This window comes from Tursiops truncatus, chromosome 10 (assembly GCF_011762595.2).
Source record: "Tursiops truncatus isolate mTurTru1 chromosome 10, mTurTru1.mat.Y, whole genome shotgun sequence".
Taxonomy (NCBI): domain Eukaryota; kingdom Metazoa; phylum Chordata; class Mammalia; order Artiodactyla; family Delphinidae; genus Tursiops; species Tursiops truncatus.
Genome location: NC_047043.1, coordinates 17704720 through 17720536, shown reverse-complemented (window position 1 = coordinate 17720536; position 15817 = coordinate 17704720).

The window sequence follows — 15817 nt, the reverse complement described above, 5'->3', positions numbered from 1 at the left end:
CTTATAAATGTTAACATGGGAAGATGCTACCAACCACCTTCATCAATAATGGATTGTTTTATTTTTTTTAATGATTTTTTTTGTACTATTGATTGTAAATGGGTTTGACCTGAAGGGCCTTAAGCTTTTTCCATTAAAAATGAAACTAAGCAAAGGCTCAATGTGGAATAACACTTTTAAAATATATTCAAGCTTGACTGTACCCTGATGATCTTAATGAATTGAGGTTGATGTTATCAGCCTCATCTACAGTGGAAAATGGTCCAAAAGATGAATTTGCAGATAGTATATGAAAAGTTCTTCTAAAATCGAGAGTCAGTAATTAGGAATAATGATGTAAAACGAAAAATACTAAGTCCTACAATCATCTTCACAAGCTTACTGTGTGACTCTGCTAAAATGAATCCACACTGCAAGTCAAGTCAAAAAAGAAACAGTATCGTAAGAAAAAGACAGAAAACTGCATAATAAGTCATTATGTGTTAACTGTGTTGAAATGTAAGAGCATCATAAAAGTAAAACATGTTGACAAGTAAAACAAGGGAAAGAATAAAATACTTGGTAGTTATGAAGGGAAAACAAGTCAGTCCCATTTATGTTTAGATATTTCACTGTGAAGAAAAGTTAACCTCAATCAGCCAGAAAAGCTAGTCATCCACCTACAGTGTAGGACTTTGATCTTTTTTACACCTTTATCACCACGTATCTTTTTTAAATGAGGAAAACAGGTAGTAAGTTTAAATATAGCAAGTAGATGTTCCTTTCATTTATTCATTAAGACATCAAATGTTTATGGAGCAAATGTTTATGTGAAAGCGCTGGGATAACCCATGAGAGAGGTGTCGATACGGTTGTCTCTGCTTTCGCAGTGCTTATAGTCGATTAGCAGAAATATAATATGAAATAATAATATAATAAAGGTATAACAGCAATATTAAAGATACAGGTAAATGCTAGGGAAGTTTAGAAACAAAAAAAAATGAATTCTGAGCAAGGTTTTCATTTCGACTTTTAAATTAAAATCAAATTCTATATTGCAGTGTGAAATGATATTTGCTCTTCTATGGAGACAATTTGGATCCGGGTTATGCATTAACTTGCAGCTATAAAGCGTCAGAAATGATCAATCTAGGGAGATGGAAAATCACATAAATTCTAAAGGCCTTAAAAACAATTCTCAAGGGTGAAATCTTGTCCTACAACCCCTGTATTATGACTTCACACTACCACTTTATGGCATGTAAATCTTAGGAACTATAAGAGAAGGTTATAAATTGCTTGATCCCATAAGATAGCCGGGTGTCCTTGGGTAGAGCTTTCTATGTCTCAGTTTCTCAACCGTAACACAAATGGGTTAACCTCAGAATCTCTACAATCCTTTCAAGGTCTAGTATCGTGAGATTCTAAGACTTTTTACATGGGCCATTTTTCATACGACCAATTTTCATTCTATGAATAAATGTTGTTAGGTTACCAGTTCCACATAAAGGGATCATATAGAAGTAACTGGATCCCCATGGATCCCCATGGAAAACCAATGCCCTGTGTGTGTCCCACACCTCATAAATAGTCTACTACGAGCATTTGCGGATCCTATGCAAAGTAAGGAAAGACTTGAAATCTTATTTACCCAGAAACAATATTTTTTTCTTATTAGAGAGATACAGATTATACTCTTTTGCAGGCTGTTGACACAAACTAGAGAACGCAATCTTATAAACACACCACTTTTTGATGAGAATGGTACTTGTATACAAGGAGTGGATGGGTATCAAGACAGCAGAATGGCCAGATAAATTTTTAAAAAATGAACTCTAATATGAAATTTAAGGTTCTTTTTATTTACATGATATATTCCAGTCTTCATCTCCACCAAACCTTCAACCTATCTGCCAAGTCTGTGTAAGTATTTTTGTTCTTTTTGTTGTTGGTTGGATATTGGTGTGGAAATCACAGAAAGGGCTAAACATCATACTGAGTTGATGATGTAGAAAACCACAGCACAGCAATATATGGAGTGGCCAGGTGTTTGCAAGAACTGTTTTAATAACACTCACTATTTTCAACTTTCTATTTTATGTTATGTAGACTTTCTTCTCTTACACTGTAAGTTAGTAGAAGGAGGGATCCATGTCTGATTTATTTCATATCTGTCACTATGTCTCTAGCATTGCTATTTCTCAGCCAGTAGTTACCCGATAAATATTTCCTGAATGATTCACTAGACATAGATATATCTAAGCAAAGGAGAAGCAATGAATCCCCCTGGTGACAACCCAATCTAAATACACAATTTTCATGAATCGGACCCTTGAGCTCTTAATTCTTTTGGTTGCCCGTGAGATATTTTGATGCATTTAAATCAGTCTTCTGTTTATGTTTTGTTGTATGTTTATCAGACTTGTCTATCAGACACAGAAGCTTTAAGGCTTGGAGAGTTTCTCCTATTTAACTCAAAGTTGGAGATTGACACGTAAATAGAAGGACTTGGGATGCTGATGTAACACTGGTGATCTCCATACTAATGATGCCTCTTGTCTGAGTAAGTAATACAATTAATGGCAACTAATAGTTCATTCCTCTCCTGTTTCTTCTATACCCCTTCTGATGATACAGAAAGCATTCCTTTCACTTGAAGGAAGCAGGTATGAAAACAATTTTACCTTTAATTTTATAGGTCAATGAAATTTTTAAAAAACTATATTAAATATAAGGCAAAGGCACTGCTGATGTTTTGGCATGTTGGCAGAGAATTCTGAATCCGATTTTGAAATTCTTTGTGTTCTGTGTTGATCATAATTTACGTTGATAGGGGGACACAACAGCACATGTTCCACCCTATTTGGGTTATGGATCAGCAAGAATATCACTGAAAATATCATCATCATTTCTCAGGGGACAGACAACAAACATTGTATTTTCACTCTATGATTTCCCTAGATCATGGAAAAGTTATCCTACGTTCTCTGAATTAGTTTATCTGCTGTCCCCAGGAACTACCCCTAGGATTTTCCCTGAACATGAAGATCATAAACTTTTCTCTTTTTCCCAAGTGTGGGACAAGAGACTAATGTGGGAGATGGGGATTTGTCTGAGAATTTAATCTGGGGACGGTTAAGCAAAATCATGATTATGAAACTCCTGCGATCCCATTTTGGTTAAGGGTACAGATCTAGGTAGAGAGCTCTTTTCTTTAGGAAAATATCTAAAGCATGATGTTTCCCTTATACCTAAAAAAGAGGTGAGGGGTTAAATTGTTTTGCAAAATAAAATAGGTATCTTCCAATTTTAAGATGGCGATGTATCAGCATCTCTCCTTCCTTCTCTCCCATTTTTGATTAAGTTAACATTAAGACCTTGAGAGTTGGGCAGGGGAGAAAATGACACAAAGAGAATGTGCCCAGAACTGAGCTCCTAAAAAAGAGTGTGTGAGGCACAGATTTCTTCAGCTAAATGGATGTGATGAAGGACCAAAACAAAATTCTCTCACTCAGAGCAAAAGACTAAGGTAAAAGGGCTGGATACAGAGGAACCTCATAACCCATTTGACCTCAAAGTGGCCAGGAATGCAAGGACAAACCATTATTACATATTTTAAAAATGGTAATAGGACATCCTGTATCCAGAGCAGCATGTAAGGAGCTTGAAAGTCATCACTCCATCCTAACAACAGGTGAAAACTGAACAAACTGAATAATCAACAACTCTTCTTAGATCTGTAAGTGAGGTCACAGGGCAAACCACTGCCCCCCAAATGGGAGAGACTAACAGATGAATCCAGAGAATCAGAGCAACATCTGTGAGAATCAGTGTGGGGTAGGGAAACCTGAACTGTAATTGATGAGTTTCTGGAAAAAAACACCAACCTAGAATTCTGTACCCTGTGAATGAATGCTTTAAGAGTGAAGAAGAAATAAAAACTTTCTCAAACAAAAATTGAAAATTTTGTTACCAGTAGACCTGCCTTGCAGGAAGTTTAAAAGAAAATTCTTTAGAAAGAAGGAAAATGAGATAAGTCAGAAACCTAGATCTGCATAAAGAAAGGAAGAGTATTAGAGAAGGAGTGAATAAATAAACAATTGTTTCTAGAGACAATAAGTGGGTAACAAAAAACTGCTGTATATCTAGACTCCTATGTCATTAATGAATCAAAGGCTAAAAATGAGGCCTAATGGCAATCATTGTTATTTAAAAATATTACTATGTTTAATTTTATAGGCTGATCAGTCAAACATGGAAAACATATTCTGGTATTCTTTTTATGTGATTTGTTCTCCATACAATTTAGACTCATTTTAGTTATTAACTTTTGTATGTTGTATACTTAAAAAGATGTGTAATAATCAAAGAGAACAAGTGCAGCATATTTTTTGTCTCTTCAAAAAGCAATAAAGGAATAAGGAAAATAAACGGCAAAGAACACCTCTGAAAACATGTTTCTACAGATTAAACTTCATGACCTAAGCCATTTCCAAGAACTTAAATGAAATTAAAGAAAATACCATGTCTATAAAATAAGAGATCACAAGAGAGATAGGGATTGAAGAAAGAAATGATGAGACATCAGATTAGGAAATGAAAAATGATTTGGCAGAACTTAAGAGAGAAAATGCAAATAATAAAACTGTCACAAAATGAAGTCTGCATTGGAAGTAGCAAAATGGAGAAGAGGGACGTACAAGAAAAGCTTAACAGAAGTGAACAAATGATCCAAGAATTTCTAAAGAAAATGGTATGTATGTAATACAAAGGTGATTCAACTTAGGCATAATTGGCATCTCCAAAAGGTGAGAAAAAATGAATAAAACAGAAATTTTTATTATTTTTAATTAAAAAAAATTTCAGAAACTGAAGACGGTTGAATCTGCAATTTTAAGAAGCACTCGACATTTCAGGCAAAAAAACGTTACTATATAATTAACAACCAGACCCAAGAGAAAAACTATTGAACTACTAGACTTTACATATAAATAAACAATCCTGAAAATCAAATCAGGGAAACCAAGACACTTTAAATGGGAAAATAAGGAATCTAAAAAAGTGGTACAAAGGAACTTATTTACAAGACAGAAATAAAATCACAGATGTAGCAAACAAACTTATGGTTACCAAGGAGGAAAGGAGGGTGGGGAGCGGGATAAATTAGGAATTTGGGATTGACATATATACACTACTATATATAAAATAGGTAACTCCTGGGGACCTATTGTATAGCACAGGGAACTCTACTCAATACTCTGTAATGACCTATATGGGAAAAGAATCTAAAAAAAAGTTGATATATGTATATGTATAACTGATTCACTTTGCTGTACAGAAGAAACTAACACAACATTGTAAATCAACTATACTCCAATAAAAATTAATTATAAAAAAGAAAATAATCAGACAGTTCTCAGAATGTCATAGAGTAGGTAAGCTGTACACATGAAGCCCCAGGGAAAGAAAGTGTGGTCCTAAATTAATATACCCAGGCAAAATATCATTCAAGTCTAAGACGGACATTTTCAGCATACACGAACGCAGTCATAGTTTTCATAAGCCTTTCTTTCTTTTTTATTATTTATTTTTGGCTGTGTTGGGTCTTTGTTGCTGTGCATGGGCTTTCTTTAGTTGTGGTGAGCGGGGGCTACTCTTTGTTGTAGTGCGCGGGCTTCTCATTGTGTTGGCTTCTTTTGTTGGGGAGTACGTGCTCTAGGCAAGCAGGCTCAGTAGTTGTGGCTCGAGGGCTCTAGAGCATAGGCTCAGTAGCTGTGGTGCACGGGCTTAGTTGCTCCGCGGCATGTGGGATCTTCCCGGACCAGGGCTCAAACTCGTGTCCCCTGCATTGGCAGGTGGATTCTTAAGCTCTGCGCCACCAGGGAAGTCCCCATAAGCCTTTCTTAAAGAATCAACTAGATTTGTCCTCCTGATGAGAAGGTGACCTAGACATGGGATTAGGTAGCCTCCTCCACCACAATACAATGCTGGAGATATCACAGAAATGAGAGGGAGACTGAAGATGTGAGAAAATATCATAGAAACCTTGATAACCCTCTGGGGAAACAGAAGGAGCCTGAGTTCTGGCACATATGCTGAGGGCAGGGATAGAAACCCAGAGTGCGAAGGCTAGGACTCACATTTGGAAGAAAGCAAGAAGAGTTTCCAGTCATTCTTTGTTATTCCTTCCACCTTACATCACTTTATCACACTGTTGAGCGTTCCACTGGCTCAGTGGGATTAAAAAAATACACATATACACACCCAACATAAAATAAAATCCACAGTCATATCAAGCTAGCACCAGCCTGGAATGACCAGGTAACTTGAGAGCAGTGTTCTGGCCAGTGAGGGAGTGGATAAGAACAAGTGTAGGCCCACTGTAGACCCTGAGCATTTCCTCTCTTTGCTGAAATACCTCGAGGACTAGGTGATTACAATTCATAGAGCCAGCATTTGGGAAAGAACAGTGACTGAACTGAAGGTATAAGGAAATTTCCTAGGGTAAGTTGATATAGCAAAGGAGGGAAATGAGAGTGGTCCATCCTGATGGATCATAATACCAAAGAATCTTCTCCCTGAAACATGTTCCCCTTCTGAAATATTCCGGGAGGGATGTAATCTAGTATTTTGCCAGTATTTTTTTCCCAAGAATGCACTTCTAGACCCCAGGGAAATGATCTCATGAGGGAAAACGAGACATTTAAACATAAATGCTATTTTAAAAATTCAATAAATTTAAAAAACTATAACAGACAAAGCAGAATACACTAGACAAGAAGAATTTTAAATAAGTGTAATAAAATGTCTTTGAAGAGATAAGGGAAGATATTGGAGATAAGATACAGAAATAGGTCATCATCTGGGAAAAAACAAATGGAGATACAGGGTATGAAAAATGAAACAGATCAACAAAATTAAAAGGCAACCTACTGAACGGGAGATGGTATTTGCAAACTGTCTATTTGCTAAGGGGTTAGTATCCAAAACACATAAAGAACTCATATAGCTCAGTAACAACAACAATAAAAAAATCCAATTAAAAACGGACAGAGGACTTTAAACTTATACAGGGTTACATGTCAAATTTATTCAATTAAAAAAACACACTGTTCTCAGAAGTAGATAAAATACAATGTTTACTTCAACAATAGCCTTAGAGAGTGATTACAGAAAAAAAATTAAGCAAGCCCAACACTGAATTTAAGACAAATTCCAATTGAGGAAGAAAGAAAAATAAAACAACTCTAGAGAAATACAATAATTCCATGGTTAAATAATAAAATAGCTTGTAATCATTTCAACCTAGGGTTAGCAAACTATGGACCCATGGGCCAAATCTAACCCTCAGCCTATGTTTGTTAACAAACTTTTGTAGAAACACAGCAACACCTACTCATTCAACATACCGTTTATGGCCAATTCAGTAGCAGCACTGAGTAGATGTGACATAGACCCGTTGGCCTGTAAACCTAAGATATTTACCATTTGGCCCTTTGCAGAACAGCTTTGCTGACCCCTGGATTTGGATGATGCAGAGGGAGGAGGAAAGGTAGCACTACCTAGAAAAACTCATATGCTGTAATATTACGTGAAAAATTCTGTGAATACACTATAATAGTAAACAGGAAGAAAGACTGAGTGGAAACAGCAGTTGTATTTGGATGGCAGCAATATGGCGGCTCCCTCTTTCTTTCTCCTATATTTTTTAACTTGGGGGACATGTGGTTGTAATACATTTGTATTACTTTTATTTTTATCTTATGACATTAACTTTCTTCATTGTGAGAATATGGCAACCACAACACTGTGAAAAAGCAATATGAAAACGAAAACAATGTGAATTAAAATTCAATTTCAAGATATGGATGAATCTATGTAAAGCATGACAAGCTTACCAGCAAGAAACTGGTCATTTAAATTCCACAAAAGGAAAGGAAAATTACCATAACCTGTGAGAGACTATTTATGGTCACGAACAGAAAAATAAGGCTTCCTTACATTTGCATAAAATGTTCTAGTTTTCAGACATTATCTCATTTAATCATAGACTAAGAAGATAGATAAATTTCTATATCCTTTTGAAGATGGAGAAAGGAGAGTGAGAGATGAAGCACGTTTGTCCGGGTCAAGGAGATTTCAAGTGTGTGAAATGGGAACAGAAAATAGAATTTTCATTAACACCACTATTGCATCCACCTTTAGTAATAAATAAAGCCTTCTGGATTCTCTTAAAGTGACTAGAACTTTAAACGCTTGATTTTTTTTTTTTTAATTACAATTTAGTCTTCCTTACTGGTTTGTTGAAATGATAGTAAATAAAATAAGCTTGTGTTCCCCTTTGTGATATCATTATCTTCAATTAAGCTTAGTAATTATGAATTCAGCTTAACGTGACATTTGTTGCTGAATGCCTTTGAAATAATCATTTTAAAATAAAAATATTATCAATCATTCCCTAAAAAATTAAATAAAGTCCATGTGGGCCATGAACAAGAGAAACTCAAATGAAAATAATCATTATTGTTACATGGTTTCATGTTAAGATAATGTTTTATTTAATTACTTGCAATTTTATAATAGTGCTGAAATATGATATAAAATGTCATTTTTCAGCATGACAAAACTGCCTAGATCTAAGTCATCAACTCCTCATGCCTCCTGGAAGATCTGTTTGGGGGCATATGTCTGCCTTCAGGGCTGCCTTAATTCTCAAGTTTTTTTTTTTTTTTTTTTTTTTTTTTTTTTTTTTTTTTTTTAACATCTTTATTGGAGTATAATTGCTTTACAATGGTATGTTAGTTTCAGCTTCACAACAAAATGAATCAGTTATATATATACATATATTCCCATATCTCTTCCCGCTTGCGTCTCCCTCCCTCCCACCCTCCCTATCCCACCCCTCCAGGCGGTCACAAAGCACCGAGCTGATCTCCCTGTGCTATGCGGCTGCTTCCCACTAGCTATCTACCTTACGTTTGGTAGTGTATATATGTCCATGCCTCTTTATCGCTTTGTCACCGTTTACACTTCCCCCTCCCCATAGCCTCAAGTCCATTCTCTAGTAAGTCTGTGTCTTTATTCCTGTTTCACCCCTAGGTTTTTCATGACTTTTTTTTTTTTTTTTTTTAAATTCCATATATATGTGTTAGCATACGGTATTTGTCTCTCTCTTTCTGACTTACTTCACTCTGTATGACAGACTCTAGGTCTATCCACCTCATTACAAATAGCTCAATTTCGTCTCTTTTTATGGCTGAGTAATATTCCATTGTATATATGTGCCACATCTTCTTTATCCATTCATCCGATGATGGACACTTAGGTTGTTTCCATCTCTGGGCTATTGTAAATAGAGCTGCAATGAACATTTTGGTACATGACTCTTTTTGAATTATGGTTTTCTCAGGGTATATGCCCAGTAGTGGGATTGCTGGGTCATATGGTAGTTCTATTTGTAGCTTTTTAAGGAACCTCCATACTGTTCTCCACAGTGGCTGTATCAATTTACATTCCCACCAACAGTGTAAGAGGGTTCCCTTTTCTCCACACCCTCTCCAGCATTTATTGTTTCTAGATTTTTTGATGATGGCCATTCTGACTGGTGTGAGATGATATCTCATTGTAGTTTTGATTTGCATTTCTCTCATGATTAGTGATGTTGAGCATTCTTTCATGTGTTTGTTGGCACTCTGTATATCTTCTTTGGAGAAATGTCTATTTAGGTCTTCTGCCCATTTTTGGATTGGGTTGTTTGTTTTTTTGTTATTAAGCTGCATGAGCTGCTTATAAATTTTGGAGATCAATCCTTTGTCAGTTGCTTCATTTGCAAATATTTTCTCCCATTCTGAGGGTTGTCTTTTGGTCTTCTTCATGGTTTCCTTTGCTGCGCAAAAGCTTTTAAGTTTCATTAGGTCCCATTTGTTTACTCTTGTTTTTATTTCCATTACTCTAGGAGGTGGGTCAGAAAGAATCTTGCTGTGATTTATGTCATAGAGTGTTCTGCCTATGTTTTCCTCTAAGAATTTGATAGTTTCTGGCCTTACATTTAGGTCTTTAATCCATTTTGAGCTTATTTTTGTGTATGGTGTTAGGGAGTGATCTAACTTCATACTTTTACATGTAGCTGTCCAGTTTTCCCAGCACCACTTATTGAATAGGCTGTCCTTTCTCCACGGTACATTTCTGCCTCCTTTGTCAAAGATAAGTTGACCATATGTGCGTGGGTTTATCTCTGGGCTTTCTATCCTGTTCCATTGATCTATCTTTCTGTTTTTGTGCCAGTACCATACCGTTTTGATAACTGTAGCTTTGTAGTATAGTCTGAAGTCTGGGAGCCTGATTCCTCCAGTTCCTTCTTTCGTTCTCAAGATTGCTTTGGCTATTCGGGGTCTTTTGTGTTTCCATACAAATTGCAAAATTTTTTGTTCTAGTTCTGTGAAAAATGCCAGTGGTAGTTTGATAGGGATTGCATTGAATCTATAGATTGCTTTCGGTAGTAGAGTCATTTTCACAATGTTGATTCTTCCAATCCAAGAACATGGTATATGTCTCCATCTATTTGTATCATCTTTAATTTCTTTCATCAGTGTCTTATAATTTTCTGCATACAGATCTTTTGTCTCCTTAGGTAGGTTTATTCCTAGATATTTTATTCTTTTTGTTGCAATGGTAAATGGGAGTGTTTTCTTGATTTCACTTTCAGCTTTTTCGTCATTAGTATATAGGAATGCCAGAGATTTCTGTGCATTAATTTTGTATCCTGCCACTTTACCAAATTCATTGATTAGCTCTAGTAGTTTTCTGGTAGCATCTTTAGGGTTCTCTATGTATAGGATCATGTCATCTGCAAACAGTGACAGCTTTACTTCTTCTTTTCCGATTTGGATTCCTTTTATTTCCTTTTCTTCTCTGATTGCTGTGGCTAAAACTTCCAAAACTATGTTGAATAAGAGTGGTGAGAGTGGGCAACCTTGCCTTGTTCCTGATCTTAGTGGAAATGCTTTCAGTTTTTCACCATTGAGGATGATGTTTGCTGTGGGCTTGTCATATATGGCCTTTATTATGTTGAGGAAAGTTCCCTCTATGCCTACTTTCTGCAGGGTTTTTATCATAAATGGGTGTTGAATTTTGTCAAAAGCTTTCTCTGCATCTATTGAGATGATCATATGGTTTTTCTCCTTCAGTTTGTTAATATGGTTTATCACATTGATAGATTTGCGTATATTGAAGAATCCTTGCATTCCTGGAATAAACCCCACTTGATCATGGTGTATGATCCTTTTAATGTGCTGTTGGATTCTGTTTGCTAGTATTTTGTTGAGGATTTTTGCATCTATGTTCATCAGTGATATTGGCCTGTAGTTTTCTTTCTTTGTGACATCCTTGTCTGGTTTTGGTATCAAGGTGATGGTGGCCTCGTAGAAGGAGTTTGGGAGTGTTCCTCCCTCTGCTATATTTTGGAAGAGTTTGAGAAGGATAGGTGTTAGCTCTTCTCTAAATGTTTGATAGAATTCGCCTGTGAAGCCATCTGGTCCTGGGCTTTTCTTTGTTGGAAGATTTTTAATCACAGTTTCAATTTCAGTGCTTGTGATTGGTCTGTTCATATTTTCTATTTCTTCCTGATTCAGTCTTGGCAGGTTGTGCATTTCTAAGAATTTGTCCATTTCTTCCAGATTGTCCATTTTATTGGCATAGAGTTGCTTGTAGTAATCTCTCATGATCTCTTTTATTTCTGCAGTGTCAGTTGTTACCTCTCCTTTTTCATTTCTAATTCTATTGATTTGAGTCTTCTCCCTTTTTTTCTTAATGAGTCTGGCTAGTGGTTTATCTATTTTGTTTATCTTCTCAAAGAACCAGCTTTTAGTTTTATTGATCTTTGCTATTGTTTCCTTCATTTCTTTTTCATTTATTTCTGATCTGATTTTTATGATTTCTTTCCTTCTGCTAGCTTTGGGGTTTTTTTGTTCTTCTTTCTCTAATTGCTTGAGGTGCAAGGTTAGGTTGTTTATTCGAGATGTTTCCTGCTTCTTAAGGTGGGCTTGTATTGCTATAAACTTCCCCCTTAGAACTGCTTTTGCTGCATCCCACAGGTTTTGGGTCGTTGTGTCTCCATTGTCATTTGTTTCTAGGTATTTTTTGATTTCCTCTTTGATTTCTTCAGTGATCACTTCATTATTAAGTAGTGTATTGTTTAGCCTCCATGTGTTTGTATTTTTTACAGATCTTTTCCTGTAATTGATATCTAGTCTCATGGCGTTGTGGTCAGAAAAGATACTTGATACAATTTCAATTTTCTTAAACTTACCAAGGCTTGATTTGTGACCCAAGATATGATCTATCCTGGAGAATGTTCCATGAGCACTTGAGAAAAATGTGTATTCTGTTGTTTTTGGATGGAATGTCCTATAAATATCAATTAACTCCATCTCGTTTAATGTATCATTTAAAGCTTGTGTTTCCTTATTTATTTTCATTTTGGATGATCTGTCCATTGGTGAAAGTGGGGTGTTAAAGTCCCCTACTATGAATGTGTTACTGTCGATTTCCCCTTTTATGGTTGTCAGTATTTGCCTTATGTATTGAGGTGCACCTATGTTGGGTGCATAAATATTTACAATTGTTATATCTTCTTCTTGGATCGATCCCTTGATCATTATGTAGTGTCCTTCTTTGTCTCTTCTAATAGTCTTTGTTTTAAAGTCTATTTTGTCTGATATGAGAATTGCTACTCCAGCTTTCTTTTGGTTTCCATTTGCATGAAATACCTTTTTCCATCCCCTTACTTTCAGTCTGTATGTGTCTCTAGGTCTGAAGTGGGTCTCTTGTAGACAGCAAATATATGGGTCTTGTTTTTGTATCCATTCAGCCAATCTGTGTCTTTTAGTGGGAGCATTTAGTCCATTTACATTTAAGGTAATTATTGATATGTGTGTTCCTATTCCCATTTTCTTAATTGTTTTGGGTTCGTTATTGTAGGTCCTTTCCTTCTTTTGTGTTTCTTGCCTAGAGAAGTTCCTTTAGCAGTTGTTGTAGAGCTGGTTTGGTGGTGCTGAACTCTCTCAGCTTTTGCTTGTCTGTAAAGGTTTTAATTTCTCCATCAAATCTGAATGAGATCCTTGCTGGGTAGAGTAATCTTGGTTGCAGGTTTTTCTCCTTCAACACTTTCAATATGTCCTGCCACTCCCTTCTGGCTTGCAGAGTTTCTGCTGAAAGGTCAGCTGTTAACCTTATGGGGATTCCCTTGTGTGTTATTTGTTGTTTTTCCCTTGCTGCTTTTAATATGTTTTCTTTGTATTTAATTTTTGACAATTTGATTAATATGTGTCTTGGCGTATTTCTCCTTGGATTTATCCTGTATGGGACTCTCTGTGCTTCCTGGACTTGATTAACGATTTCTTTTCCCATATTAGGGAAGTTTTCAACTATAATCTCTTCAAATATTTTCTCAGTCCCTTTCTTTTTCTCTTCTTCTTCTGGAACCCCTATAATTCGAATGTTGGTGCGTTTAATGTTGTCCCAGAGGTCTCTGAGGCTGTCCTCAGTTCTTTTCATTCTTTTTTCTTTATTCTGCTCTGCAGTAGTTATTTCCACTATTTTATCTTCCAGGTCACTTATCCGTTCTTCTGCCTCAGTTATTCTGCTATTGATCCCATCTAGAGTACTTTTAATTTCATTTATTGTGTTGTTCATCGTTGCTTGCTTCATCTTTAGTTCTTCTAGGTCCTTGTTAACTGATTCTTGCAATTTGTCCATTCTATTGTCCATTCTATCTCCAAGATTTCGGATCAACCTTACTATCATTATTCTGAATTCTTTTTCAGGTAGACTGCCTATTTCCTCTTCATTTGTTAGGTCTGGTGGGTTTTTATCTTGCTCCTTCATCTGCTCTGTGTTTTTCTGTCTTCTCATTTTGCTTATCTTACTGTGTTTGGGGTCTCCTTTTTTGCAGGCTGAAGGTTCGTAGTTCCTGTTGTTTTTTGTGTCTGTCCCCAGTGGCTAAGGTTGGTTCAGTGGGTTGTGTAGGCTTCCTGGTGGAGGGTACTAGTGCCTGTGTTCTGGTGGATGAGGCTGGATCTTGTCTTTCTGGTGGGCAGGTCCACGTCTGGTGGTGTGTTTTGGGGTGTCTGTAGACTTACTATGATTTTGGGCAGCCTCTCTGCTAATGGGCGGGGTTGTGTTCCTGTCTTGCTAGTTGTTTGGCATAGGATGTCCAGCACTGTAGCTTGCTGGTCGTTGAGTGAAGCTGGGTGCTGGCGTTGAGATGGAGATCTCTCGGAGATTTTTGTTTGATATTATGTGCAGCTGGGAGGCCTCTTGTGGACCAGTGTCCTGAAGTTGGCTCTCCCACCTCAGAGGCACAGCACTGAGTCCTGGCTGCAGCACCAAGAGCCTTTCATCCACAGGGCTCCTTAATTTGGGATGATTCGTTGTCTATTCAGGTATTCCACAGATGCAGGGTATATCAAGTTGATTGTGGAGCTTTAATCCGCTGCTTCTGAGGCTGCTGGGAGAGATTTCCCTTTCTCTTCTTTGTTCTGACAGTTCCCAGGGGCTCAGCTTTGGATTTGGCCCCGCCTGTGCGTGTAGGTCGCCGGAGGGCGTCTGTTATTTGCTCAGACAGGACGAGGTTAAAGGAGCCGCTGCTTCGGAGGCTCTGGCTCACCCAGGCCGGGGGGTAGGGAGGGTCACGGAGTGCGGGGCGGGCCTGCCGCGGCAGAGGCCGGCGTGATGCTGCAGCCTCAGGCGCGCCGTGCGCTCTCTCGGGGATCCGTCCCTGGATCCCGGGACCCTGGCAGTGGCGGGCTGCACCGGCTCCCCGGAAGGGCGTGTGGCTAGTGACCTGTGCTCGCACACAGGCCTCCTGGCGGCGGCAGCAGCGGCCTTAGCGTCCCATGTCCGTCTCTGGGCTCCGCACTCTTAGCCGCGGCTCGCGCCCGTCCCTGGAGCTCTCTCAAGCAGCGTTCTTAATCCCCTCTCCTCGTGCACCAGGAAACAAAGAGGGACGTAAAAGTCTCTTGCCTCTTCGGCAGGTCCAGACCCCTCCCCGGACTCTCTCCCGGCCAGCCGCGGCGCACCAACGCCCTGCAGGCTGTGTTCACGCCGCCAACCTCAGTCCTCTCCCGGCGCTCCGACAAAAGCCGGAGCCTCAGCTCCCAGTCCCGGCCGCCCCGGCGGGCGAGCAGACAAGCCTCTCGGCTGGTGAGTGCCGGTCGGCCCGATCCTCTGCGCTGGAATCTGTCCGCTCTGCCCTCCGCACCCCTGCTGCCGCGCTCTCCCCCGTGGCTCCCAAGCTCCCCCACTCCGCCTCCCGAAGTCTCCACCCGCGAAGGGGCTTCCTAGCGTGTGGACACTCTTCCTCCTTCACAGCTCTCTCCCGCTGGTGCAGGACCCGTCCCTATCCTTTTGTCTCTGTTTAGTTTTTTCTTTTGCCCTAACCAGGTACGTGGGGGGGTTCCTTGCCTTTTGGGAGGTCTGAGGTCTTCTGCCAGCGTTCAGTAGGTGTTTTGTAGGAGTTGCTCCACGCGTAGATGTATCTCTGGTGTATCTGTGGAGAGGAAGGTGATCTCCGCGTCTCACTCTTCCGCCATCTTCCCGGAAGTCCAATTCTCAAGTTTTAAAGAGTAATATGAAACTCTACTGGATCGTCTCATATGATGAAGAATCCTTTTATTCTACTCCTTAAGTCTGATAACACAACATAGTAGTATAATGGACAAGGCTATCAATATCAGTAACAAAGTTTAATTATTTTGAAGGAAATATTTGTTTCAAGAAAAAAAGTTAAACTCCATTTCATTGTAAATAATAGTTTTATCTATTTTTTCCCATTACTTGT